At 48.4% G+C, this 26,761-nt stretch overlaps 1 long non-coding RNA gene across 1 annotated transcript in view; it reads left to right on the top strand.

Annotated features, from left to right (window-relative positions):
• The window catches only part of LOC137894895 (uncharacterized), a 118,736-nt gene that overhangs the window by 22,890 nt on the left and 69,085 nt on the right, over positions 1–26,761 (top strand). The gene's annotated exons all lie outside the window — the stretch shown is intronic.

The following is a 26,761-nucleotide window of genomic DNA, read 5'->3' as shown; positions in this document are numbered from 1 at the left end:
TTACATGTTTTTTCAAGAGGTTGTATCATATAAAAGACTTCGAACAAGTCAAATACGCAGTTCTTAAAATGCACAACTTAATTTAAATACTGAGGGACACTTAATTACACAAAATATTTCATATGTCTGGAAATAATAATTATTTGGCATCTACAAAGTGTCCCTCCTTTGTCCCACTTATACAGACCTGCTGTCCCACATTTGTCCGGTTATGATCTGGTCACCCTAAACAAGACCCTCTGGAGCATATGTGTCAAACTCAAAGCCCGGGGGCCAATGTGACCCGCCACGTCATTTTTTGTGGCCCGCTAGAGCTTCGTGCAGACATTTGTTTTTGTAAAATGCTGAAAAGTAAAAGTGACAAAGTTGATGTGTATTTGTAACTGATTGTTAATCTGTAAATGGGGTTTTAATGTTAAAATTAAATATTTGTTGCTGACTCCACTCTGGATCCGACCCAGATGAAATTCAGTGGTGAGATAGAGCCCCCCCCCCCCCCCCCCCGCCCACCCTACATGACTGTGTTAAATTCCCTAGATATCGGTCAATAATCAATGGAGATATTGAAGAACAAATTGTGAGGGTCATGTGGCTGCACTGGTTAATTGGCCTTATGACGCACACCTGTTTCTGCCTCTCACTCCAGGACCTGCGGCGTACGGATTGGCTGTGGTCACCCCGGACACACCTGAGGCAGATTACCACCAGCCTTTATAAGCCCTGCTCCGCCCGCTGTTCCCAGTCAAACTATTTTGCATAGATCGCGTCTCTGCTTACAGAACGTCCTTCTGCCGCTCCCCGTCCCTGGGATCCGCTTCGCCCTCGCAGACCGCAGCTGATCTGTGCGCCCAGGTCGTGCGTCGCGTTTTCCCTTTGTTAACGATTTGTATTTAAGCTTGCTTTTTGGTTTGTTCTTTTGGCTGTGTCTTTTTGTTAAACTAGATATTTTTGTTGGGCTCCAGCCACCCCGTAACCCATCGCAGCTCCGGGATAGTGACTCTTCTGATCATTTTTTCAGTAAAACGTCAAAGTCACGTTCGCACCGTCTCCGTCCTCTGTTCCTTGGGGTCCGCTCGCATCGGTCCATAACAGTAATAGTCCGACCACAGTAACGTGGACCCCGCAGAGACGGAACGGATCCGTCAAGCCCTTTCTAGCCAGGGTCTCCTAGTCGGGCAGCACGATGCCTCCCTCGGGAGCCTCGCTGACACGCTGGACCAGCTCACCTCCACCGTAGCGCAAATAGACGGCCGAGTCGAACGCGCTGCCGGGGCCGCAGCAGGGATGCCTCCTCCCGCGTTCCCTCGAGAGCTGCATATTCACACGCCGGAGAGGTACGGAGGGGAACCGGGGAAGTGCGCGCAGTTCCTGCTGCAGTGCTCCTTAGTTTTTGACCACCAGCCAGCGACTTTTTGGTAGCCTTCCGTATTACAGCGGCAGAGAGCGGGTGGGGACAGACTGCACTCCAGTCGGTTTTTTAAGGTGCCTAAATGAAGATGTCAGAGATGAGCTGGCGGCACGGGACAACACCAGGTCACTGGAGGAACTGGTGGCACTCTCTATCCATCTCGATGACCGCCTCAGAGAGAGACGCCGTGAGCGCGCTGAGACCCGGGGAGTCCGTGGATCCATGGGCCCCCGGCCATTCCAGAGGCCCGACTTGGGTGCCTTCATTCCCCCGGAACCGGCTGCTGCCACCCCTTCTTCCGGCGTTGATGAGGAGCCAATGCAGCTGGGGAGAACCAGTCTCTCCAGGGTGGAGCATCAGCATCGCCTTCAGCAGCACCTGTGCCTCTACTGTGGTGAACAGGGTCACTACCTCGCCTCTTGCCCCATACGGCCCAGAAGCGCCACTCCACCAGCCGTGGCACGAGCCCTTCTGAACCGGGCAGCGTCCTCCCTCCACACAATCGGCGGCATTACGATTCGTGGTACAATCCGTTTTCTGCAAGATTCTGTTCCGGTGCACGTTCTGATCGACAGCGGGTCAGACGATAACTTTATTGACTCTGAACTCTGTACCCAAGCCGGGATCCCTCTAGTGACACTTGCTAGTTCCATGGACGTCTTGGCGTTGGATGGGAAGCGCCTGTCCAAGGTCACACACTGCACGGCCCCTGTCACCCTCCAGTTGTCAGGAAACCACATTGAGGTCCTTTCTTTTTATGTTTCCTCGTCACCCTCTGCTCCGTTGGTGCTCGGACTCCCCTGGTTACAATTGCACAATCCCCACATAGACTGGTCCACCAGGTCGGTAGCCAATTGGAGCGTTTATTGCCACTCGCGCTCTCTCCGGTCAGCTATCCCTCACTCCGGTTGCACCCCTCCGTCCACTCCGCCACCGTCTGATCTATCCAATGTTCCGACGGTGTATTATGTCCTCCGTGAAGCCTTTAGCAAGACCCGCCCTCTGGAACTGCCGCCTCACCGACCCTATGATTGTGCTATCGATCTGCTCCCGGCTCACCTCTCCCTTCGCAGAGGCTGTTTAATATCTCCAAGCCAGAGAGGGAGGCCATGGAGACATACATAACCAACTCCATGGCAGCAGGCATCATCCGTCCGTCATCCTCTCCAGTCGGGGCATGGTTTTTCTTCGTCGAGAAAAAGGACAAGAGCTTGCGCCCCTGTATTGATTACCGTGGCCTTGACGCTATCACCGGCGCAACAAATACCCCCTTCCTCTCATAGACTCAGCGTTCGGCTCACTTAGTCAGGCCACCATTTTCACCAAGCTAGACCTCCGAAATGCTTACCACCTCGTCCGTGTCCGCGAGGGGGACGAGTGGAAGACAGCTTTTAACACACCTCTCGGTCACTTCGAGTATTTGGTCATGCCGTTTCGGCTCACCAACGCACCGGCGGTTTTTCAAGCCTTAGTGAACGATGTGCTGAAGGATATGCTAAATCGGTTTGTTTTTGTGTACCTCAACGACATTCTGGTCTTCTCCCGCACCCTGGACAAACCCGTCCAGCAGGTGAAGTTAGTCATCCAACGGCTGCTAGAAAATAAGCTTTTTATCAAGGCCGAGAAGTGTGAGTTCCACACTACCTCCGTACAGTTTTTGGGTTTTGTGGTGGAACAGGGACAGATCAAGGCAGATCCGAGCTGTGGCAGAGTGGCCGGTCCCTGACTCCCGCAAGCAGTTGCAACGGTTCCTCGGTTTTGCAAATTTCTATCGCCGTTTCATCAGGGACTACAGTAAGGTCGCCTCCCCGTTGACTCGGCTCACATCCGTTAAGACACCGTTTGAGTTGTCCACTGCAGCCACCGCCGCGTTTAGCCGTTTGAAGGCCTTGTTCACATCAGCCCCCGTGCTTATTCACCCTTCAGTTTATCATAGAGGTGGATGCTTCTGATACTGGGGTGGGGGCCGTGCTTTCACAACAGAACCCGAAGGATTCCAAGGTGCATCCCTGTGCATTTTTCTCCCGACGCGTATCGCCTGCAGAACGGAACTATGACGTGGGCAACCGGGAGCTGCTGGCTGTGGTTCTGGTGCTCCAGGAATGGAGGCATTGGTTGGAGGGCGCGGTGCAACCTTTTGTGGTATGGACGGACCACAAGAACCTGTCCTACCTCCGCTCGGGGCGCCGCCACAACTCCCGCAAGGCTTGGTGGGCGTTGTTCCTGGGACGGTTCCAGTACACACTCACCTACCGCCCTGGTTCCAGGAATACCAAGCCGGATGCGCTTTCCCGGCAATTCTCCCCCACGACGGGGGAGGGAGTGGAGGAAGCCGTCGTTCCCCCGTTTTGTGTGGTGGGCGCCGCTCGCTGGGAGGTGGAGCGGACCATCCAGGAGGCCCAGGGTGATCGACCGGTGCCAGACAACTGCCCCCCCCGATCGGACGTTCGTCCCACCAGCAGCTCGTCCGGAGGTGCTACAGTGGGGGCATGCTTCCAGGGTAGCCTGCCATCCGGGAGTCAACCGCACGCTGGCGCTGCTACGCCGGAGCTTTTGGTGGCCATCCATCGTCGCTGACACCCAGGCCTTCGTCTCCGCATGCACGATTTGTGCCTGCAGCAAGGCATCTCATCGGTTGCCTTCTGGACTTCTCCGACCGCTGCCCATACCCGGACGCCCCTGGTCCCACATAGCCTTAGATTTTGTCACCCGCCTTCCCCCCTCCGGGGGTAACACTGTCATCTTGACTGACGTGGACCGGTTCTCCAAGGCAGTCCACTTTGTTCCCCTGCCCAAGCTTCCGTCTGCCTTGGAGACTGTGCAGCTCATCACGCAGCACATATTCTGGATCCATGGTATCCCCCTGGACATTGTGTCAGACCGGGGCCCTCAGTTCATCTCCCAGGTCTGGAAAGTGTTCTGCCGTGAGCTGGGTGCTGCGGTCAGCCTGACGTTGGGGTACCATCCCCAGTCTAACGGCCAGACGGAGAAGGCGAACCGGGACCTGCTACCAGCGACCTTCGTCCTGGGCCACCCAGCTGCCCTGGGTGGAGTACGCTCACAATTCGCTGGTGAGCTCTGCTACGGGGGTGTCGCCGTTCAAGGTGTCGTTGGGGTTCCAACCGCCCCTGTTCCCGGCCCAGAAGGGTGAGGTGGCGGTTCCTTCCGTCCAGGACCACTTGCAGTGGGCCCGCCGGGTCTGGCGGGACACCAGGGAGGCCCTGACCCGCACCGCGGCCCGAAACCGGCGGTTGGCACATTGTCGTCGCGCTCCGGCTCCCCAGTATCAACGGGGCCAGAAGGTCTGGCTCTCTTTCAAGGACCTCCCGCTGACGGCGGTCGGCAGGAAGCTGGCCCCGTGCTACATCGGCCCCTACGAGGTGGAGCGCATCAACCCCAGCGCCGTCCGCCTCAAGCTGCCACCCGCGCTGAAGGTGCATCCTGTTTTCCACGTCTCCTTGCTGAAGCCGGTTGCCTCCAGCGATTTGTGCCCCCCGGCCGACCCCCCTCCGCTCCCACGTCTTGTCGATGGCCATCCGGCTTATACCGTCCGGCGGTTGCTGGACGTTCGCCGGTGAGGTCGCGGTTTCCAGTACCTCGTGGACTGGGAGGGGCATGGCCCTGAGGAGCGTTCGTGGGTCTCCCCGTCCTTGATTCTCGACCCCGGGCTGTTGGTTGACTTTTATCGGGACTTCCCGGACAAGCCTGGTAGGCCGCCGGGTGCCGTCCGTTGAGGGGGGGGTACTGTGAGGGTCAGGTGGCTGCACTGGTTAATTGGCCTTATGACGCACACCTGTTTCTGCCTCTCACTCCAGGACCTGCGGCGTATGGATTGGCTGCGGTCACCCCGGACACACCTGAGGCAGATTACCACCAGCCTTTATAAGCCCTGCTCCGCCCGCTGTTCCCAGTCAAACTATTTTGCATAGATCACGTCTCTGCGCACAGAACGTCCTTCTGCCTCTCCCCGTCCCTGGGACCCGCTTCGCCCTCGCCAACCGCAGCTGATCTGTGCGCCCAGGCCGTGCGTCGCGTTTTCCGTTTGTTAACGATTTGTATTTGAGCTTGCTTTTTGGTTTGTTCTTTTGGCTGTGTCTTTTTGTTAAACTAGATAATTTTGTTGGGCTCCAGCCACCCTGTAACCCATCGCAGCTCCGGGATAGTGACTCTTCTGATCATTTTTTCAGTAAAACATCAAAGTCACGTTCGCACCGTCTCTGTCCTCTGTTCCTTGGGGTCCCCTCGCATTGGTCCATAACACACATTACAGACAGACGCCGGCGATTACATAACCTCGGCGGATATTTTTACAGCAGTAAGGTATTGATATATTTTTAGAACTATGCAATTCTATATGTAATATTTATAATTTAATTAAGTATGTAGTCGTAAATACAGTTATTTAGCAGCATGTTAAGGAGTAGTTACATTTATTTACATTACATTTAGTTACATTTACACAATGTTACATTTACAACTGGCCATTTGAGGGCAACTGTAATGCTGATGTGGCCCTCGGAGAAAATGAGTTTGACACCCCTGCTCTAGAGCGCGGCCAGAGCAGACCTGAGGAGAGGCAGAGGCATCAAGGAGGCTAAGGTGTCCTACAAACTGAGGATTGGGGAGCACTTCACTGGGAACAATCCAAGAAGGATGTTGTCACGCCTCGAGGCGGGCCTGTTCCATTCCCCCACTGTCTCTCCATGTCTTTGCCTCACAGTCCTCCTGCAATCACTTCACTCCCATCACCTGTGTTTCTGTAAACAATCAGCCCGGACACTACTCAGCTCAGTCACCACACCCCTGCCAGATTGTCAGTAATGTTACGAGCTCTCCAGCACTTGAACCCGACCTCCCGTGCACCGACCCTGCCTGCATTCCCGGACACTGCCTCTTCGCCTGCTCCTTGTGTTCTGTCTGCCTGCCTGCCTGGATTCCCCGGTTTGTGACCCCTGCCTGTCCCTTGGACTTTCCTTGTGCCTGCTCCCCCCCAGATCTGTCTGACTCACATTTGGGTCCTGCCCTGCCCTAAGCCCTGATAGATGTGGCACATAACCAAGCTGAACAATCAGAGATTGCAGACCCTCACCTTCAAGTGCCCTATCTCACAGTGTTAAAGAATCCTTCAAACAATTATAGAATCTAGATCCAGAATCTGGGGAGGACCGAGCCACGGACAGAACCTTGTTCGTGTAAAAAATTCAAATCGATTGGGTTACTAGTTTTTCAGTTATGCGCGTGGACAGACAAACACATAGATAAATTAAAGCCGCAAGCGCCGTTGTAGGCCCTCGCCGGCCGACAGGCCGTTGAGCTGACCCGCCGACGCACGCCGCTTTTGTCCTGAGTGTTTAGATTTGAGCTGCATTAGTAGCTCACAGTTTAGTCAAATCGTTATTTGGATTATATGGCCATCTGCCATCAGGAGTTTCAATCCAATATGGCCGCCTTTCTGTGTGTCTGGGGGCGTGGCCATAATACTTTTTTTTTTGCCCTGACTTGACGCATGTGTGTACCGAATTTCGTAGCTGTCCGACAAAGTTGGCGTCGGACCCCCCATAGGCACAATGCATTGTGATTTTTGTAGGTGGCGCAAGCGCGCCACTTTTTCATGCCCAATTTTAAAACACATAAAATAATTAATTTTTCGCCGGTTCTGAGCTTGGTTCAAAGTTTGGTGAGTTTTCGAGCATGTTCAGGGGGTCAAATTGCCGTTTAAACAGCAGAACAAAGAAAAAGAAAAAGAAAAAGAAAAAGAAAAAAAGAATAAAGAATTTTTGCAAAAACAATATAACTTTTTTTCTGAGTGTGCGATTTCTACACAAAATACGTTTTTGGAATGGTCTCGACGAGGGCTACGCGCCTGTGGGGGCACACAAACACGAGTTGACGAGCTTCGCTCGTCAACTCGTGTTTGTGTGTGTCTGTGTGTCTGTGTTGTTTAGTGTCGGGGTGTGTGTGTGTGTGCTGTTGAGTGTCGTGGGTGTGGGCGTGGGTGTGTTGGTCGCCCGATGGTTGACTCGCTGCGCTCGTCAACCATCGGAAGACAGTTACAAACACGAGTTGACTCGCTGCGCTCGTCAACTCGTGTTTGTGGATCTCTGTGTGTGTGCGTTTGTGTTGTTTAGTGTCGGTGTGTGTGTGTGCTGTTGAGTGTCGGTGTGTGTGTGCGTGAGTGTGTTGGATGCCGAGGGTTGACGAGCTGCGCTCGTCAACTTTGTCGAGAGTTGACGAGCTGCGCTCGTCAACTTGTCATCTTCTGCGTTGCAAAAGCAATAGCCCCTTACGCCTAGTATAGGCGCTCGGGCCTAATAAAGAATTTTTGCAAAAACAATATAACTTTTTTTCTGAGTGTGCGATTTCTACACAAAATACATTTTCGGAATGGTCTCGACGAGGGCTACGCGTCTGTGGGGGCACACAAACACGAGTTGACGAGCTGCGCTCGTCAACTTTGTCGAGGGTTGACGAGCTGCGCTCGTCAACTTAGTCGAGAGTTGACGAGCTGCGCTCGTCAACTTGTCGTCTTCTGCGTTGCAAAAGCAATAGCCCCTTACGCCTAGAATAGGCGCTCGGGCCTAATTAAAGCCGCAAGCGGCGTTGTAGGCCCTCGCCGGCCGACAGGCCGTTGAGCTGACCCGCCGACGCACGCCGCTTTAGTCCTGAGTGCTTCGCAAGTGTTTAGATTTGAGCTGCATGAGTAGCTCACAGTTTAGTCAAATCGTTATTTGGATTATATGGCCATCTGCCATCAGAAGATTCAATCCAATATGGCCGCCTTCCTGTGTGTCTGGGGGCGTGGCCACAATACATTTTTTTTTTGCCCTGACATGACGCATGTCTGTACCGAATTTCGTGGCTGTCCGACAGAGTTGGCGTAGGACTCCTCCCCATAGGAGGGGTTGCCATCGCCACGGCAACACCGTAAAAACAACATGGTTACGATTGTGGTTTTTGATCGGGACCACATGAGGGACTTCTGTTTGTGTGTGTCTGTATGTGTGTGTTGTTTAGTGTCGGGGTGTGTGTGTGTGCTGTTAAGTGTCGTGGGTGTGGGCGTGGGTGTGTTGGTCGCCCGATGGTTGACTCGCTGCGCTCGTCAACCATCGGAAGACAGTTACAAACACAGTTGACTCGCTGCGCTCGTCAACTGTGTTTGTCGATGTCTGTGTGTGTGCGTGTGTGTTGTTGAGTGTCGGTGTGTGTGTGTGTGCTGTTGAGTGTCGGTGTGTGTGTGCGTGAGTGTGTTGGATGCCGAGGGTTGACGAGTTGACGAGTTGACATCGGAAGACAGTTACAAACACGAGTTGACGAGCGCAGCGAGTCAACTCGTGTTTGTGGATCTCTGTGTGTGTGCATTTGTGTTGTTTAGTGTCGGGGTGTGTGTGTGTGCTGTTGAGTGTCGTGTGTGTGGGCGTGAGTGTGTTGGATGCTGAGGGTTGACGAGCTGCGCTCGTCAACTTTGCCGAGGGTTGACGAGCTGCGCTCGTCAACTTTGTCGAGGGTTGACTCGCTACGCTCGTCAACTTGTCTTCTGCGTTGCAAAAGCAATAGCCCCTTACGCCTAGAATAGGCGCTCGGGCCTAATTAAAGCCGCAAGCGGCGTTGTAGGCCCTCGCCGGCCCACAGGCCGTTGAGCTGACCCGCCGACGCACGCCGCTTTTGTCCTGAGTGCTTCGCAAGTGTTTAGATTTGAGCTGCATGAGTAGCTCACAGTTTAGTCAAATCGTTATGTGGATTATATGGCCATCTGCCATCAGGAGTTTCAATCCAATATGGCCGCCTTCCTGTGTGTCTGGGGGCGTGGCCATAATTTTATTTTTTTTGCCCTGACATGACGCATGTCTGTACCGAATTTCGTGGCTGTCCGACAAAGTTGGCGTCGGACCCCTCCCCATAGGAGGGGTTGCCATCGCCACGGCAACACCGTAAAAACAACAACATGGTTACGATTGTGTTTTTTGATCGGGACCACATGAGGGACTTTTCTGGTAAGTTTCAATCATTTCTGGCAAACAATTTTTTAAATTCCCATTCAATTTTTGTTATCGTACTCTAGGGGGCGCTGTAAGGCTGATTGTCAAAGTTTCCTTAGTGTCCAGGTAGGAAGGGTCAATAAGTGTTTAATATTTGGTTTGGATTGGAGTGTGTGTGTGTGTGCAAACGCTGATTCAGCAGTTTTTAAAATTCAATCCAATATGGCTGCCTTCCTGTGTGTCTGGGGGCGTGGCCATAATACTTTTTTTTTTTTGCCCTGACTTGACGCATGTGTGTACCGAATTTCGTGGCTGTCCGACAAAGTTGGCGTCGGACCCCCCATAGGCACAATGCATTGTGATTTTTGTAGGTGGCGCTAGCGCGCCACTTTTTCATGCCCAATTTTGAAACACATAAAATAATTAATTTTTCGCCGGTTCTGAGCTTGGTTCAAAGTTTGGTGAGTTTTCGAGCACGTTCAGGGGGTCAAATTGCCGTTTAAACAGCAGAACAAAGAAGAAAAAGAAAAAGAAATTAAAGCCGCAAGCGGCGTTGTAGGCCCTCGCCGGCCGACAGGCCGTTGAGCTGACCCGCCGACGCACGCCGCTTTTGTCCTGAGTGCTTCGCAAGTGTTTAGATTTGAGCTGCATGAGTCGCTCACAGTTTAGTCAAATCGGTATTTGGATTATATGGCCATCTGCCATCAGGAGTTTTTAAGTTTCAATCCAATATGGCCGCCTTCCTGTGTGTATGGGGGCGTGGCCATAATACTTTTTTTTTTTGCCCTGACATGACGCATGTGTGTACCGAGTTTCGTGGCTGTCCGACAAAGTTGGCGTCGGACCCCTTCCCATAGGAGGGGTTGCCATCGCCACGGCAACACCGTAAAACCAACAACATGGTTACGATTGTGGTTTTTGATCGGGACCACATGAGGGACTTTTCTGGTAAGTTTCAATCATTTCTGGCAAAGTATTGTTTTAATTCCCATTCAATTTTTGTTATCGTTCTCTAGGGGGCGCTGTAAGGCTGATTGTCAAAGTTTCCCTTTTAAAGTGTCCAGGTAGGAAGGGTCAATAAGTGTTTAAAATTTGGTTTGGATTGGAGTGTGTGTGTGTGCAAACGCTGACTCAGCAGTTTTTAAAATTATATCCAATATGGCCGCCTTCCTGTGTGTCTGGGGGCGTGGCCATAATACTTTTTTTTTTTTGCCCTGACTTGACGCATGTGTGTACCGAATTTCGTGGCTGTCCGACAAAGTTGGCGTCGGACCCCCCATAGGCACAATGCATTGTGATTCTTGTAGGTGGCGCTAGCGCGCCACTTTTTCATGCCCAATTTTGAAACACATAAAATAATTAATTTTTCGCCGGTTCTGAGCTTGGTTCAAAGTTTGGTGAGTTTTCGAGTATGTTCAGGGGGTCAAATTGCCGTTTAAACAGCAGAATAAAGAATAAAGAATAAAGAAGAAGAAGAATTAAAGCCGCAAGCGGCGTTGTAGGCCCTCGCCGGCCGACAGGCCGTTGAGCTGACCCGCCGACGCACGCCGCTTTTGTCCTGAGTGCTTCGCAAGTGTTTAGATTTGAGCTGCATGAGTAGCTCACAGTTTAGTCAAAGCGTTATTTGGATTATATGGCCATCTGCCGTCAGGAGTTTCAATCCAATATGGCCGCCTTCCTGTGTGTCTGGGGGCGTGGCCACAATACATTTTTTTTTTGCCCTGACATGACGCATGTCTGTACCGAATTTCGTGGCTGTCCGACAAAGTTGGCGTCGGACCCCTCCCCATAGGAGGGGTTGCCATCGCCATGGCAACAGCGTAAAAACAACATGGTTACGATTGTGTTTTTTGATCGGGACCACATGAGGGACTTTTCTGGTAAGTTTCAATCATTTCTGGCAAAGTATTTTTTTAATTCCCATTCAATTTTTGTTATCGTTCTCTAGGGGGCGCTGTCAGGCTGATTGTCAAAGTTTCCCTTTTAAAGTGTCCAGGTAGGAAGGGTCAATAAGTGTTTAAAATTTGGTTTGGATTGGAGTGTGTGTGTGTGCAAACGCTGACTCTGCAGTTTTTAAAATTATATCCAATATGGCCGCCTTCCTGTGTGTTTGGGGGCGTGGCCATATTTTTTTTTTTTTTTTGCCCTGACTTGACGCATGTGTGTACCGAATTTCGTGGCTGTCCGACAAAGTTGGCGTCGGACCCCCCATAGGCACAATGCATTGTGATTTTTGTAGGTGGCGCTGGCGCGCCACTTTTTCATGCCCAATTTTGAAACACATAAAATAATTAATTTTTCGCCGGTTCTGAGCTTGGTTCAAAGTTTGGTGAGTTTTCGAGCATGTTCAGGGGGTCAAATTGCCGTTTAAACAGCAGAACAAAGAAGAATTAAAGCTGCGAGCAGCCTTGAGAGGTTCCTCGAACCCGGCGTACATTGGGGTACGCGCTTATTCGCAATCCACGAATGTCAGAAACACGCGTACGTCCTCTAGACGTGACCCTGACGAAGCGTGCCAAGTTTGGGACCGATCGGACAATGTATGCTCCTGTTCCTGTAGGTGGCGCTGAGACCATCACCGTCAATGGCATGTACTCGAGTTCAGGTCCGGACTCTCATCCAGCGTGTGAAATTTGGAGACGGTCGGACCGTGTAAAGTGAAGCTCCGACAGCCACGCACGTCATGCCAAAACATTAAAGTTGGCAAGGCCGCCACGGCAACAGCGATTGGTGAAAACGCAAAAGCTTCGCAATTTAGCGTCGTCAATGAGTCGAGAGGCCGTCGCCCGACTTTGAGATCGATATGACAAAAACTCTGGGAGGAGTATCGCAAAGTTCGAGACCTATAAAATGGTAAAATGGCACATTCAAACGTGGCCTGTGACCTCATCATTCGATCGATCAAAAATCCCTTCGCAATTTAACGTCGCGGGCACTTGGCAATCACGTCACCCGAATTCGACGCGAATCCGATAAAGCGTCTGGGAGGAGTTCGTCAAAGTATGCCAAAAAACGTACATAATCCAATATGGCCGACATCCGGGTGGGCGGGGCTACAGAAAGCCAATTACAAATATGTCTGGAATGACGATTTGGACGTTCCCACCAAATTTCGTGACTATCGGACAAACTACATTCAAACTTCGGCCTCCCGTGCGTTAGGGGGCGCTCTGGAGCCCCAGAAACACGCCGAGAGCAATCGCTTTACGAGCAGGTCGAGTTGGCCGATGTCCGTCTCCCGACCGATTTTCAAGAGTTTTCGCGTATGTTGAGGGGGTCAAAGCTACGCTACAAGGGAAAAAAATTCAAGGGGGCGCCAAAGAGCCAATACGCGACGTAACGTTAAAATTACACAATCAAATCCTCGTAAGTACCGTTGCGAACCCGCGCGTAAAGTTTCGTGGATTTTCGTCAATCGTAAAGTCCTCAAAAACGCGTTCGTACATTTCAAATTTTCGCACGCCATCCAAGATGGCTGACTTCCTGTCTGCGTGTAAAATCTCAAAAATATTTACTGGCCTCGGGACCCCCAGAGGTACGACGTACTCGGATTTCGCGACGATCCGAGCACCTTTTCGGAGAAAAGCCGACTTCAGGTGGCGCTATGGAGCCCCCAATCCATATACAATTCCAATCAAATTCCAGATTTAGAAACTAGACACCAGATGTGACACTCCTATATGGTTTCGACACCTCTAGGTGCCCGGGAAGTGCCCCAAAACGCCATTTGAAAATAATAATAATAATAATAATAATAATTAAAGCTGCGAGCAGCCTTGAGAGGTTCCTCGAACCCGGCGTACGTTGGGGTACGCGCTTATTCGCAATCCACAAATGTCAGAAACACGCGTACGTCCTCTAGACGTGACCCTGATGAAGCGTGTCAAGTTTGGGACCGATCGGACAATGTATGCTCCTGTTCCTGTAGGTGGCGCTGAGACTATCACCGTCAATGGCATGTACTCGAGTTCAGGTCTGGACTCTCATCCAGCGTGTGAAATTTGGAGACGGTCGGACCGTGTAAAGTGAAGCTCCAACAGCCACGCACGTCACGCCAAAACATCAAAGTTCGCAAGGCCGCCACGGCAACAGCGATTGGCGAAAACACAAAAGCTTCGCAATTTAGCGTCGTCAATGAGTCGAGAGGCCGTCGCCCAACTTTGAGATCGATATCTCGAAACCTCTAGGAGGAGTATCGCAAAGTTCGAGACCTCTAAAATGGTAAAATGACACATTCAAACGTGGCCTGTGACCTCATCGTTCGATCGATCAAAAATCCCTTCGCAATTTAACGTCGCGGGTACTTGGCGATCACGTCACCCGAATTTGACGCGAATCCGATAAAGCGTCTGGGAGGAGTTCGTCAAAGTATGCCAAAAAATGTACATAATCCAATATGGCCGACATCCGGGTGGGCGGGGCTAAAGAAAGCCAATTACAAATATGTCTGGAATGACGATTTGGACCTTTCCACCAAATTTCGTGACTATCGGACAAACTACGTTCAAACTACGGCCTCCCGTGCGTTAGGGGGCGCTCTGGAGCCCCAGAAACACGCCGAGAGCAATCGCTTTACGAGCAGGTCGAGTTGGCCGATGTCCGTCTCCCGACCGATTTTCAAGAGGTTTCGCGTATGTTGAGGGGGTCAAAGCTACGCTACAAGGGAAAAAAATTCAAGGGGGCGCCAAAGAGCCAATACGCGACGTAACGTTAAAATTACACAATCAAATCCTCGTAAGTAACGTTGCGAACCCGCGCGTAAAGTTTCGTGGATTTTCGTTGATCCTAAAGTCCTCAAAAACGCGTTCGTACATTTCAAATTTTCGCACGCCATCCAAGATGGCTGACTTCCTGTCTGCGTGTAAAATCTCAAAAATATTTACTGGCCTCGGGACCCCCAGAGGTACGACATACTCGGATTTCGCGACGATCCGAGCACCTTTTCGGAGAAAAGCCGACTTCAGGTGGCGCTATGGAGCCCCCAATCCATATACAATTCCAATCAAATTCCAGATTTAGAAACTAGACACCAGATGTGACACTCCTATATGGTTTCGACACCTCTAGGTGCCCGGGAAGTGCCTCAAAAAGCCATTTGAAAATAATAATAATAATAATTAAAGCTGCGAGCAGCCTTGAGAGGTTCCTCGAACCTGGCGTACGTTGGGGTACGCGCTTATTCGCAATCCACAAATGTCAGAAACACGCGTACGTCCTCTAGACGTGACCCTGATGAAGCGTGTCAAGTTTGGGACCGATCGGACAATGTATGCTCCTGTTCCTGTAGGTGGCGCTGAGACTATCACCGTCAATGGCATGTACTCGAGTTCAGGTCTGGACTCTCATCCAGCGTGTGAAATTTGGAGACGGTCGGACCGTGTAAAGTGAAGCTCCGACAGCCACGGACGTCACGCCAAAACATCAAAGTTGGCAAGGCCGCCACGGCAACAGCGATTGGCGAAAACACAAAAGCTTCGCAATTTAGCGTCGTCAATGAGTCGAGAGGCCGTCGCCCGACTTTGAGATCGATATGACGAAAACTCTAGGAGGAGTATCGCAAAGTTCGGGACCTATAAAATGGTAAAATGGCACATTCAAACGTGGCCTGTGACCTCATCGTTCGATCGATCAAAAATTCCTTCGCAATTTAACGTTGCGGGCACTTGGCGATCACGTCACCCGAATTCGACGCGAATCCGATAAAGCGTCTGGGAGGAGTTCGTCAAAGTATGCCAAAATACGTACATAATCCAATATGGCCGACATCCGGGTGGGCGGGGCTAAAGAAAGCCAATTACAAATATGTCTGGAATGACGATTTGGACCTTTCCACCAAATTTCGTGACTATCGGACAAACTACGTTCAAACTACGGCCTCCCGTGCGTTAGGGGGCGCTCTGGAGCCCCAGAAACACGCCGAGAGCAATCGCTTTACGAGCAGGTCGAGTTGGCCGATGTCCGTCTCCCGACCGATTTTCAAGAGTTTTCGCGTATGTTGAGGGGGTCAAAGCTACGCTACAAGGGAAAAAAATTCAAGGGGGCGCCAAAGAGCCAATACGCGACGTAACGTTAAAATTACACAATCAAATCCTCGGAAGTACCGTTGCGAACCCGCACGTAAAGTTTCGTGGGTTTTCGTCGATCGTAAAGTCCTCAAAAACGTGTTCGTACATTTCAAATTTTTGCACGCCGTCCAAGATGGCTGACTTCCTGTTTGCGTATAAAATCTCAAAAATATTTACTAGCCCCGGGACCCCCAGAGGTACGACGTACTCGGATTTTGCGACGATCCGAGTACCTTTTCGGAGAAAAGCCGACTTCAGGTGGCGCTATGGAGCCCCCAATCCATATACAATTCCAATCAAATTCCAGATTTAGAAACTAGACACCAGATGTGACACTCCTATATGGTTTCGACACCTCTAGGTGCCCGGGAAGTGCCTCAAAAAGCCATTTGAAAATAATAATAATAATAATAATAATAATAATAATAATTTCTCAAAAAACAATAGGTTCCTTGAACCTTCGTTCTCGGAACCTAATAATAATTTCTCAAAAAACAATAGGTTCCTTGAACCTTCGTTCTCGGAACCTAATAATAATTTCTCAAAAAACAATAGGTTCCTTGAACCTTCGTTCTCGGAACCTAATTAAAGCTGCGAGCAGCCTTGAGAGGTTCCTCGAACCCGGCGTACGTTGGGGCCTGGCGCACGTTGGGGTACGCGCTTATTCGCAATCCACGAATGTCAGAAACACGCGTACGTCCTCTAGACGTGACCCTGACGAAGCGTGCCAAGTTTGGGACCGATCGGACAATGTATGCTCCTGTTCCTGTAGGTGGCGCTGAGACCATCACCGTCAATGGCATGTACTCGAGTTCAGGTCTGGACTCTCATCCAGCGTGTGAAATTTGGAGACGGTCGGACCGTGCAAAGTGAAGCTCCGACAGCCACGGACGTCACGCCAAAACATCAAAGTTCGCAAGGCCGCCACGGCAACAGCGATTGGCGAAAACACAAAAGCTTCGCAATTTAGCGTCGTCAATGAGTCGAGAGGCCGTCGCCCGACTTTGAGATCGATATGACGAAAACTCTAGGAGGAGTATCGCAAAGTTCGAGACCTATAAAATGGTAAAATGGCACATTCAAACGTGGCCTGTGACCTCATCGTTCGATCGATCAAAAATTCCTTCGCAATTTAACGTTGCGGGCACTTGCCGATCACGTCACCCGAATTCGACGCGAATCCGATAAAGCGTCTGGGAGGAGTTCGTCAAAGTATGCCAAAATACGTACATAATCCAATATGGCCGACATCCGGGTGGGCGGGGCTACAGAAAGCCAATTACAAATATGTCTGGAATGACGATTTGGACGTTCCCACCAAATTTCGTGACTATCGGACAAACTACGTTCAAACTACGGCCTCCGTTGCGTTAGGGGGCGCTCTGGAGCCCCCGAAACACGCCGAGAGCAATCGCTTTACGAGCAGGTCGAGTTGGCCGTTGTCCGTCTCCCGACCGATTTTCAAGAGTTTTCGCGTATGTTGAGGGGGTCAAAGCTACGCTACAAGGGAAAAACAATCAAGGGGGCGCCAAAGAGCCAATACGCGACGTAACGTTAAAATTACACAATCAAATCCTCGGAAGTACCGTTGCGAAGTCGCGCGTAAAGTTTTGTGGGTTTTCGTCGATCGTAAAGTCCTCAAAAACGTGTTCGTACATTTCAAATTTTCGCACGCCGTCCAAGATGGCTGACTTCCTGTTTGCGTATAAAATCTCAAAAATATTTACTAGCCCCGGGACCCCCAGAGGTACGACGTACTCGGATTTTGCGACGATCCGAGTACCTTTTCGGAGAAAAGCCGACTTCAGGTGGCGCTATGGAGCCCCCAATCCATATACAATTCCAATCAAATTCCAGATTTAGAAACTAGACACCAGATGTGACACTCCTATATGGTTTCGACACCTCTAGGTGCCCGGGAAGTGCCTCAAAAAGCCATTTGAAAATAATAATAATAATAATAATAATAATAATAATTTCTCAAAAAACAATAGGTTCCTTGAACCTTCGTTCTCGGAACCTAATAAAGAAGAAAGAATAAAGAATTTTTGCAAAAACAATATAACTTTTTTTCTGAGTATGCGATTTTTACACAAAATACATTTTTGGAATGGTCTCGACGAGGGCTACGCGCCTGTGGGGGCACACAAACACGAGTTGACGAGCTTCGCTGTCTGTATGTGTGTGTTGTTTAGTGTCGGGGTGTGTGTGTGTGCTGTTGAGTGTCGTGGGTGTGGGCGTGGGTGTGTTGGTCGCCCGATGGTTGACTCGCTGCGCTCGTCAACCATCGGAAGACAGTTACAAACACGAGTTGACTCGCTGCGCTCGTCAACTCGTGTTTGTGGATCTCTGTGTGTGTGCATTTGTGTTGTTTAGTGTCGGTGTGTGTGTGTGTGCTGTTGAGTGTCGTGGGTGTGTTGGTCGCCCGATGGTTGACTCGCTGCGCTCGTCAACTCGTGTTTGTGGATCTCTGTGTGTGTGCATTTGTGTTGTTTAGTGTCGGTGTGTGTGTGCGTGGGTGTGTTGATCGTCCTCAACAGCATGGCAAAGTTGGATGCTGAGGGTTGACGAGCTGCGCTCGTCAACTTGTCTTCTGCGTTGTAAAAGCAATAGCCCCTTACGCCGAGAATAGGCGCTCGGGCCTAATGATTTTACACCGCCAGTGCAAACTAACAATTAATCTAAAATAAATTACACCCCTGATGCAAAATGCCAATGAATGCCAATAAATAACTTACATAAATTACAATAAATTAGTAAAGCAATTAATATCTGCAACGTAGGTGGACAAAAAAAAGGAGGGGGGGTTTGATCCGGAGAGAGTCGTGATGACTATCTCCGTTTCTGTCCCCCTGAAAGGTGTATTTTTAGGGCCGTTTTGAAGGAGGACAAAGAGGTGCATGTTTTGAGGGCGGGAGTCAAACAGTTCCACCCCTGGGGGGCAGTATAGTAAAAAGATGATTTACCCGTGTTAGTCCTATAGGAGGGGGTAATCAGGTTGTTGTTTGAGCTCCCTCTAGTGTTGTGGCTGTGGGTGTCACTAAATCTGTGGAGGTGTTCCGTCAGGTATGCAGGGATTGAGGGGACTGAGGGCAGAGCTGCATTGACTATTTTAAATGCCAATCCCATTTTGAGTTGTTTAACCCTGTCTTCTACCCTGAGCCATTTTAGGCTAGCAAAATGTCCAGGAAGAAGGTGGGTCATGGGCCCCAGATTGAGGAGTAGCCGAATCAGTTTGTTCACGGCGTCATCACGGCGTGGTACTGCATCACGGTGTGGTACTGCATCCTGGTGTACTGCATCACGGCGTGGTACTGCATCCTGCATCACGGTGTGGTACTGCATCCTGGCGTACTGCATTATGGTGTGGTACTGCATCCTGGCGTACTGCATCACTGTGTGGTACTGCATCCTGGCGTACTGCATCACGGTGTGGTACTGCATCCTGGCGTACTGCATCACGGTGTGGTACTGCATCCTGGCATACTGCATCACGGTGTGGTACTGCATCCTGGCGTACTGCATCCTGGCATACTGCATCACTGTGTGGTACTGCATCCTGGCGTACTGCATCACGGTGTGGTACTGCATCCTGGCGTACTGTATCCTGGCGTGGTACTGCATCCTGGCGTGGTACTGCATCCTGGCATACTGCATCACGGTTTGGTACTGCATCACGGTGTGGTACTGCATCCTGGCATATTGCTTCACTGTGTGGTACTGCATCCTGGCGTACTGCACCACGGTGTGGTACTGCATCCTGGCATATTGCATCACTGTGTGGTACTGCATCCTGGCGTACTGCATCACGGTGTGGTACTGCATCCTGGCGTACTGCATCACGGTGTGGTACTGCATCCTTGTGTACTGCATCACTGTGTGGTACTGCATCCTGGCATATTGCATCACTGTGTGGTACTGCATCCTGGCGTACTGCATCAGGGTGAGGTACTGCATCCTGGCGTACTGCATCAGTGTGTGGTACTGCATCCTGGCGTACTGCATCAGGGTGAGGTACTGCATCCTGGCATACTGCATCAGTGTGTGGTACTGCATCCTGGCGTACTGCATCAGGGTGAGGTACTGCATCACTGTGTGGTACTGCATCCTGGTGTACTGCATCCTGGCGTACTGCATCACTGTGTGGTACTGCATCCTGGCATACTGCATCACGGTGTGGTACTGCATCCTGGCGTACTGCATCACGGTGTGGTACTGCATCACGGTGAGGTACTGCATCCTGGCATACTGCATCACAGTGTGGTACTGCATCCTGGCGTACTGCATCACGGTGAGGTACTGCATCCTGGCATACTGCATCACGGTGTGGTACTGCATCCTGGCATACTGCATCACGGTGTGGTACTGCATCCTGGCATATTGCATCACTGTGTCGTACTGCATCCTGGCATACTGCATCACGGTGTGGTACTGCATCCTGGCATATTGCATCACTGTGTCGTACTGCATCCTGGCATACTGCATCACGGTGTGGTACTGCATCCTGGCGTACTGCATCCTGGCGTGGTACTGCATCCTGGCGTGGTACTGCATCCTGGCGTACTGCATCCTGGCGTGGTACTGCATCCTGGCATACTGCATCACGGTGTGGTACTGCATCCTGGCGTTGGGGGACGTTTCCTCCAGAACTGCCCACGAGGTCCTGACTTCAGTTCGATGTCGGCTTGAAGAGTATAAATCTAATTTTCCAACAACTCAGAGAGTCGGTCAGCCTTCTCCAGTCCTGGGCAAGATGGCGTACTAAGTGGTCGCTTCCGTTTGAGCTCCGTTTGAGCGCATATATTCCACGTCCCTTACAGTTCCAGCCCGAACATGAAGAAAACCCACAACCCGAAACCTTCGGCAGCAAAAAACCTCAATTTACGACCCAAATGAACGAAGAGCACGACTACTCAACTCCGATGGAAGCAGCTAACGCTCGCAGCAACAAACGGGACAGAAGGTCCACAAGCCCTGCAAGTACTCCAGATAAATCACACACGGAGAAGAAACCGAAAGGTACGTCTGAAGAGAAGGACTCTGAATCCATCGGCGCCACACTGAAAGCTATCGAGTCTCTGGAAAACGTGTCGACGACCGCATTGAGGAGTTTCGCACACAAATGCAACAACACAGCGCCATGCTAGCTGATGTTATTAAAACAGCACAGCGAAACTCAGAGGAGCCGGAAGAGTGTAAAACAAAAGTGAAACGCATGGAAAAACAGATCGACTCTCTCAAGAAAGATAATGATGACATGAAAGGTCGTTTATTGAACCAAGAAAGAGACAAACGGAGGTGTTGCCTTCGCATCAAAGGAAAAAAGGAGAAAACAAACGAGAACGTCAGAACAGAGGCGGTGGAGCTCCTGGGAAGAATTGCTCCAAACCTGAAGACAAAGATGGACGAAGAGGTTGACGGAGAGTGGGGCGACCGACAGAGAACAAGAAACGGCAAATTATCGTCATGTTTGTGAGAAGGAAAATGAGAGATGACATCTGGAGACAGACGAAAGCTTTTCCTGTGTGCAAGGAAGAAGGGATCCCCTTTGCTGAGGACCTGACCCCGGATGACTGGAGGTCCAGACAAGCACTGTGGCCCAAACTCGACCAGGCTGCGGGTTTCAGGGGCCCGTTTGGGTTCATAGAAGGCAAGCGCATCGTGGCTGAGGATCCAGTAAAGGACTGATATCTGAATGTGAAACTTACACATAGGGCGGCTCGGTGGCGCAGTGGTCAGCACTGTTGCCTCACAGCGAGATGGTCGCAGGTTCGTCTCCGGCTTGTGGCCATTCTGTGGGGAGTTCGCACGTTCTCCCCGTGCCTGCGTGGGTTCTCTCCGGGTTCTCCGGCTTCCTCCCACCACCAAAGACATGCAGCCTAGGCTGATTGGTGACACTAAATTGCCTGTAGGTGTGTGTGTGCGTGTGGCTGGTTGTCTGTCTCTGTGTTGCCCTGCGATGAACTGGCGGCTTGTCCAGGGTGTCCCCTGCCTCTCGCCCATTGGCTCCAGCTTGGCCCGCGGCCCGATAACGGAATAAGCGGTTAGAAAATGAAATGAAATTTATACATAGTGGAACATTTCAGAAAATGGGACTCCTCCCTTTTCTTTTTTCTAAGCTTTTTCTACTCTACCTGATGATGATGATGAATATATTTATTAAATAGAATGTTAGAGTACAAGTACAGTCACACAGTAGCATGTATTACAGTACAAGTACAGTCACACAGTAGCATGTATTACAGTACAAATAAAGTCAAACATCCTGTCTAAGAGGAGCATTTCAAAAAAGCCCTTGCGGTCTTGTTTCCGTTGAAAGTCCTTCGTACATAAATCATCCACAATTAACAATACAAATTTAACAATACAAATAAAAATGAAACCAATATTAAATTAAATTACTCAATTGATTCAACGTAATATTAGAAAAACAAAAATAAAATAATTTTACACCGCCAGTGCAAACTAACAAATAATCTAAAATAAATTACACCCCTGATGCAAAATGACAATGAATGCCAATAAATAACTTACATAAATTACAATAAATTAGTAAAGCAATTAATATCTGCAACGTAGGTGGACAAAAAAAAGGAGGGGGGGTTTGATCCGGAGAGAGTCGTGATGACTATCTCCGTTTCTGTCCCCCTAAAAGGTGCATTTTTAGGGCCTTTTTGAAGGAGGCCAAAGAGGTGCATGTTTTGAGGGCGGGAGTCAAACAGTTCCACCCTTGGGTGGCCGTATTGTAGAAAGATGATTTACCCATGTTAGTCCTGTAGGAGGGGGTAATCAGGTTGTTGTTTGAGCTCCCTCTAGTGTTGTGGCTGTGGGTGTCACTAAATCTGTGGAGGTGTTTATTCAGGTATGCAGGGATTGAGGGGACTGAGGGCAGAGCTGCATTGACTATTTTAAATGCCAATCCCATTTTGAGTTGTTTAACCCTGTCTTCTACCCTGAGCCATTTTAGGCTAGCAAAATGTCCAGGAAGAAGGTGGGTCATGGGCCCCAGATTGAGGAGTAGCCGAATCAGTTTGTTTTGGGAGGTTTGGAGCCTGGTTTTCAGGCACATTTTGATGTTTGAATACCAGGAGGTGCTAGCATAGTCATAGAGGGGCTGAACGAGGGCTGCAGCAAGCGTCCGGAGAGCACTTCTGTTGACAAAAGCAGATATTCTGCCCAAAAATCTTGTTCTCTGATTGACTTCTTTGATCACCTTAGTTGCCATACTATTGCCAGACAGGTATTTGTCAAGAACACAGCCCAAATAGGTAATCTCTTCTTTGCTGGAGATTACTGTATTATCGACTGTGACCTTGAAATCATCAACATTTATCTCACTTAGACTTCTGTCCTATCTTTGTTCATGTGCTTATGTTCCGTTTGAAAACTGATATATATATATATATATATATATATATATATATATATTTGTTATTAGAAGGGGTCTGAAAGAGTTGGTTAAGCGTAAAGCTGTGTTTCTGTTTTGCTAGGGGCAACAATAATAACAAAGTAATAGATATCTGGAGAACGTTGAACAAAAATGTTAAACAGTTTACCTGGTATAAACTTAATGATCAAGTAAGATCATTCACTGATTATTAGTTTGTTTCAAATTCTGTCTCACAATATGTTACAATGACAACACTATTTAATGCTAATAAATGTGGAATACTGTAACTATTAAAAATTGATATCACAAATGAAGACACCATTGGAACGTCGATAGTATACTGTATTCTTGTTTTGCTACTTTTTCTTTTCCTTCTAATTCTTTCCTTCCTTTTGCACGAATATACTTATATTAGTGATATTATAATTCTATCTCTTAGAGATCCTTCTATTTTGGATGAATAGCACAAATGATCACACCATTGGAATACTGATAATATATTTATTGTTTGAGTTATTGTTAATTAATGTTACATGTGCTGCGTGTGTGTGTGAATATGTCTTTATATATGTGTGTACAGTATATATATGTAATTATGTATATGTTTATGTATATGTGTGCGCATGTATTTGCCGTTGTTTTATCATTTTATTCTTTGTGGTTTACGTGGTCGAAATAAATAAATAAATAAAATAAAATAAAATAAAATGTTTTCCTATCTTTGTCCAGATTAACATGTGAAACTTTAAAAACAGGAAACTGCCTTTTAGTGGCAACAAGAGATCGTTGATGACACTGTTCTCCTTTCCTTATAACTGTGTTTCTCCCTGCTAGCATCATTTGAGTGAAGGAGCTTCTGGATTTGCAACATGCTTTCATTGAGAGGCATTTTTACAGATGACACTTTTGCTGCTCCCCCGAAGGCCTGATAGCGAAAAGGGTTCAGATTGCATCGAGTCATAGATGAGGAGCCGAGTCAAATGAAACGATCCAACATGCCACAGAGGAAATGTGTTCCTCTCGTTCATGTTTAAACGTGTGTACCGAGTGTGTTGTAATTCACTAACCTTGGAAGGAAAATTTAATGTGTGTTTTTAATGTGTTGTTTGTTTCACACATGCATGTTTATTGTTCACAGGTCGGCAAAAACAGCTCCGGTCATCGTCATGTGTTGAATCTGTGCCCCCCCACCCCCCCAGGAGTTTCTATCAATTATGGACAACAGACATACAAGACAAGGGGTGAAAGGAGAGGGAACAGAAAGGAAACAGGAACGTCCATGCCAGACCTGGTTTCTCCGATCTGAGCTGCGGCTGATCGATAACTTCGTCTGGCCGGTTAGAGAACATTACAGCTTCATCTTTGGTCCATTCAGGCATCACTAGAGCTGCTTTGGTATTTGCACTCTTCCGGCACAATGCCGGAAAATAAAACTGGACTTATGAGCTGCTAAAGTGCTGACCTGGTGCTTGAAGCTACGCTTTAGCTTCAGTTTCAGCTGTAGCTTCAGCTAGAGCTGCTCTGTTTCCGCCTGATGGCTATTTTACGTGCTGCTATTAGGACCGTGGAGGGTGAGATTCCCAAAGGTTTACCGCTAGTTTTGCAGTTCTCTTTTATTGCAGGAGATACTTTCGATCTGTTTGGAATTGAAAAATCAAACGCCTTTGTGGCTAAAACCTTTTGTTTGGTGGGAGATTCCTCGCAGCTCCAACGTGCTTAGCCTCAAATCCCAAAGTCACTTCCCTCTCCTCCCTCAGACTGTGTAATCCCGAGTTCTCAATGAACGGGTTATTACACGACCTTCTGTGCAGGACACTGGTTATTTGTGTGATCATTTAGTTTCCACAGAGATAATCACTCACAGTCAGGAAAAGAAAGGAAAAAAGATTGTGGACATTAAAAGTAACAAGAAATGGATTCCCACACTCGAGATATTTATTACAATTAAAATGACTCAATCTTAACTGATAAAATAATCTATCATTCTACTCGTGTTAATAACATAGTAATAATCACTGACTGATGGTTCACATGTGAATAACTCATTACTCACTGAGCCATTCCGTCTTTGCCCCCATTTTATTACGATCCACATACATTCAATTGGAATGTGCTTGTGCTTGTCTCATACACTTGACATTGCTTGTGGTGTCCCCCAGGGGTCGGTTTTGGGTCCAAAGTTGTTCAGTATATTTATAAATGATATTTTTAATGTATCTCAAACATTAAAACTCATCCTGTTTGCGGATGACAAAAATATATTCTATAGTAGTGACAGTTATAAAGAGCTTGTAAATACGGTGAACAAGGAACTAAGTGCAATAAAGAAGTGGATGGACACAAATAAATTCTCTTTAAATATTAATAAAACTGAGGTCATGATGTTTAGTCGTCTAAAAATGGATTCAGAACTGCAAATAACTATTGAAGGTATCCCGATTGAAAGGGTAAATGAGATCAACTTTTTGGGTGTTATTATTGACAACAAATTGTCATGGAAACCTCACGTCAGACATATAAAAACTAAGATCTCCAAAAGTCTCTCAATAATGAACAAAGTAAAGCCATACCTTGACGAGAACGCTCTCCACACCTTGTACTGCACTCTGGTACTTCCATACTTTACATACTGCATTGAAGTGTGGGGGAATACTTATCAGAACACAACAAATCCATTATGCATATTACAGAAACGAGCAGTACGGATCATTCACAAGGTCGGATTTCGGGATCATACTCATAACTTATTTATTCAGTCAAAGTTGTGAAATACAACACTCTAGTAGTTCTGTTCAAGCCATTTAACAAATCATTACCAATTAACCGACAACGTTTTTCTACTGTTCGAGCAGCTGCTCATGATTTGGAGTTTTTAAACTTCCTCAAGTTCGAACCACACTCAAAAGTTTTTGTTTGTCTGTACGTGGGGTTAAACTTTGGAACAGTCTGGATACACATGCCAAAGTGTTCATTAATTTAAGCTAGTATATAGACATCTGGTTTACTCGCAATATTCAAACAGAGTCCTGAAGGTACTTATTGTTGCCATTACCATTGTTGGTATATGTTTGTTACCATTGCTGGTATTGTTTATTATTAATGTTGGCATGACTGTTTAAACTGTCATGTTACCTATGGTAACACCATACTGGAAAAAAAATAATATATATATATATATATATATATAATTTTGTAATTTCTCTAGTTTCATCCGATATTTTGTTGTATTTTTCGAAATCATACAGTACTTATAGTTGTTGTTGATATGATTTGGAGCGTGAAATGGAGGAGCTTATTATGTTTATGTTATGAGAAATGGGGGTGGGATTAAATACGTTTTCTTCTTCCCACTCCCTTTCAGGCTGAATTTGCATATTACTTATTACTGATTGTTTAAATGTGGCTCGTGCGATGTGGCACGGGTTGTTTTGTTTTGTGTGCTTTTTGTCATTGCCTGAAATAAATAAATACCTAACCTAACCTAAATGTAAAAACCTTGCGTGGTCAAACCGGACTCTTATTGCGTCGCTTCACTTCCGACGTCGTGCAGCTACGCACATTATTCAGCGTCGTCTCTTCGGAAGCGGACGGATTATTGCCGGGATGACGTTTCAGATTCGTTGGGGATGCATCATTACGAATCGGCGTTACAAAAATCAAGGCTTTTATTATTCCTCGCCTTCCTTCACACTGGGAGGAAACCAGTTGTGCAGAATTCTGTTCCTCATATCGGCCGGAAGAACAAGTACTGCAGTATAAAAACGGGTCTGTACAAACGGGAATAAATACACAAGCATCCCAAACGTGTTGCGCGGTGGAAATACAAAATAAACACACAATCGGGCCCAGCTGTCTGAGATCTCTGCGTCTCTCGTGAACCAGTATAAGCTCCTCCCACTAAAACCACAGATTGGCGTCATTG

Source organism: Brachionichthys hirsutus, chromosome 6 (assembly GCF_040956055.1).
Source record: "Brachionichthys hirsutus isolate HB-005 chromosome 6, CSIRO-AGI_Bhir_v1, whole genome shotgun sequence".
Taxonomy (NCBI): domain Eukaryota; kingdom Metazoa; phylum Chordata; class Actinopteri; order Lophiiformes; family Brachionichthyidae; genus Brachionichthys; species Brachionichthys hirsutus.
Note: the sequence above shows the minus strand (reverse complement) of the source record. Positions and strands in the feature narration are given on the sequence as shown.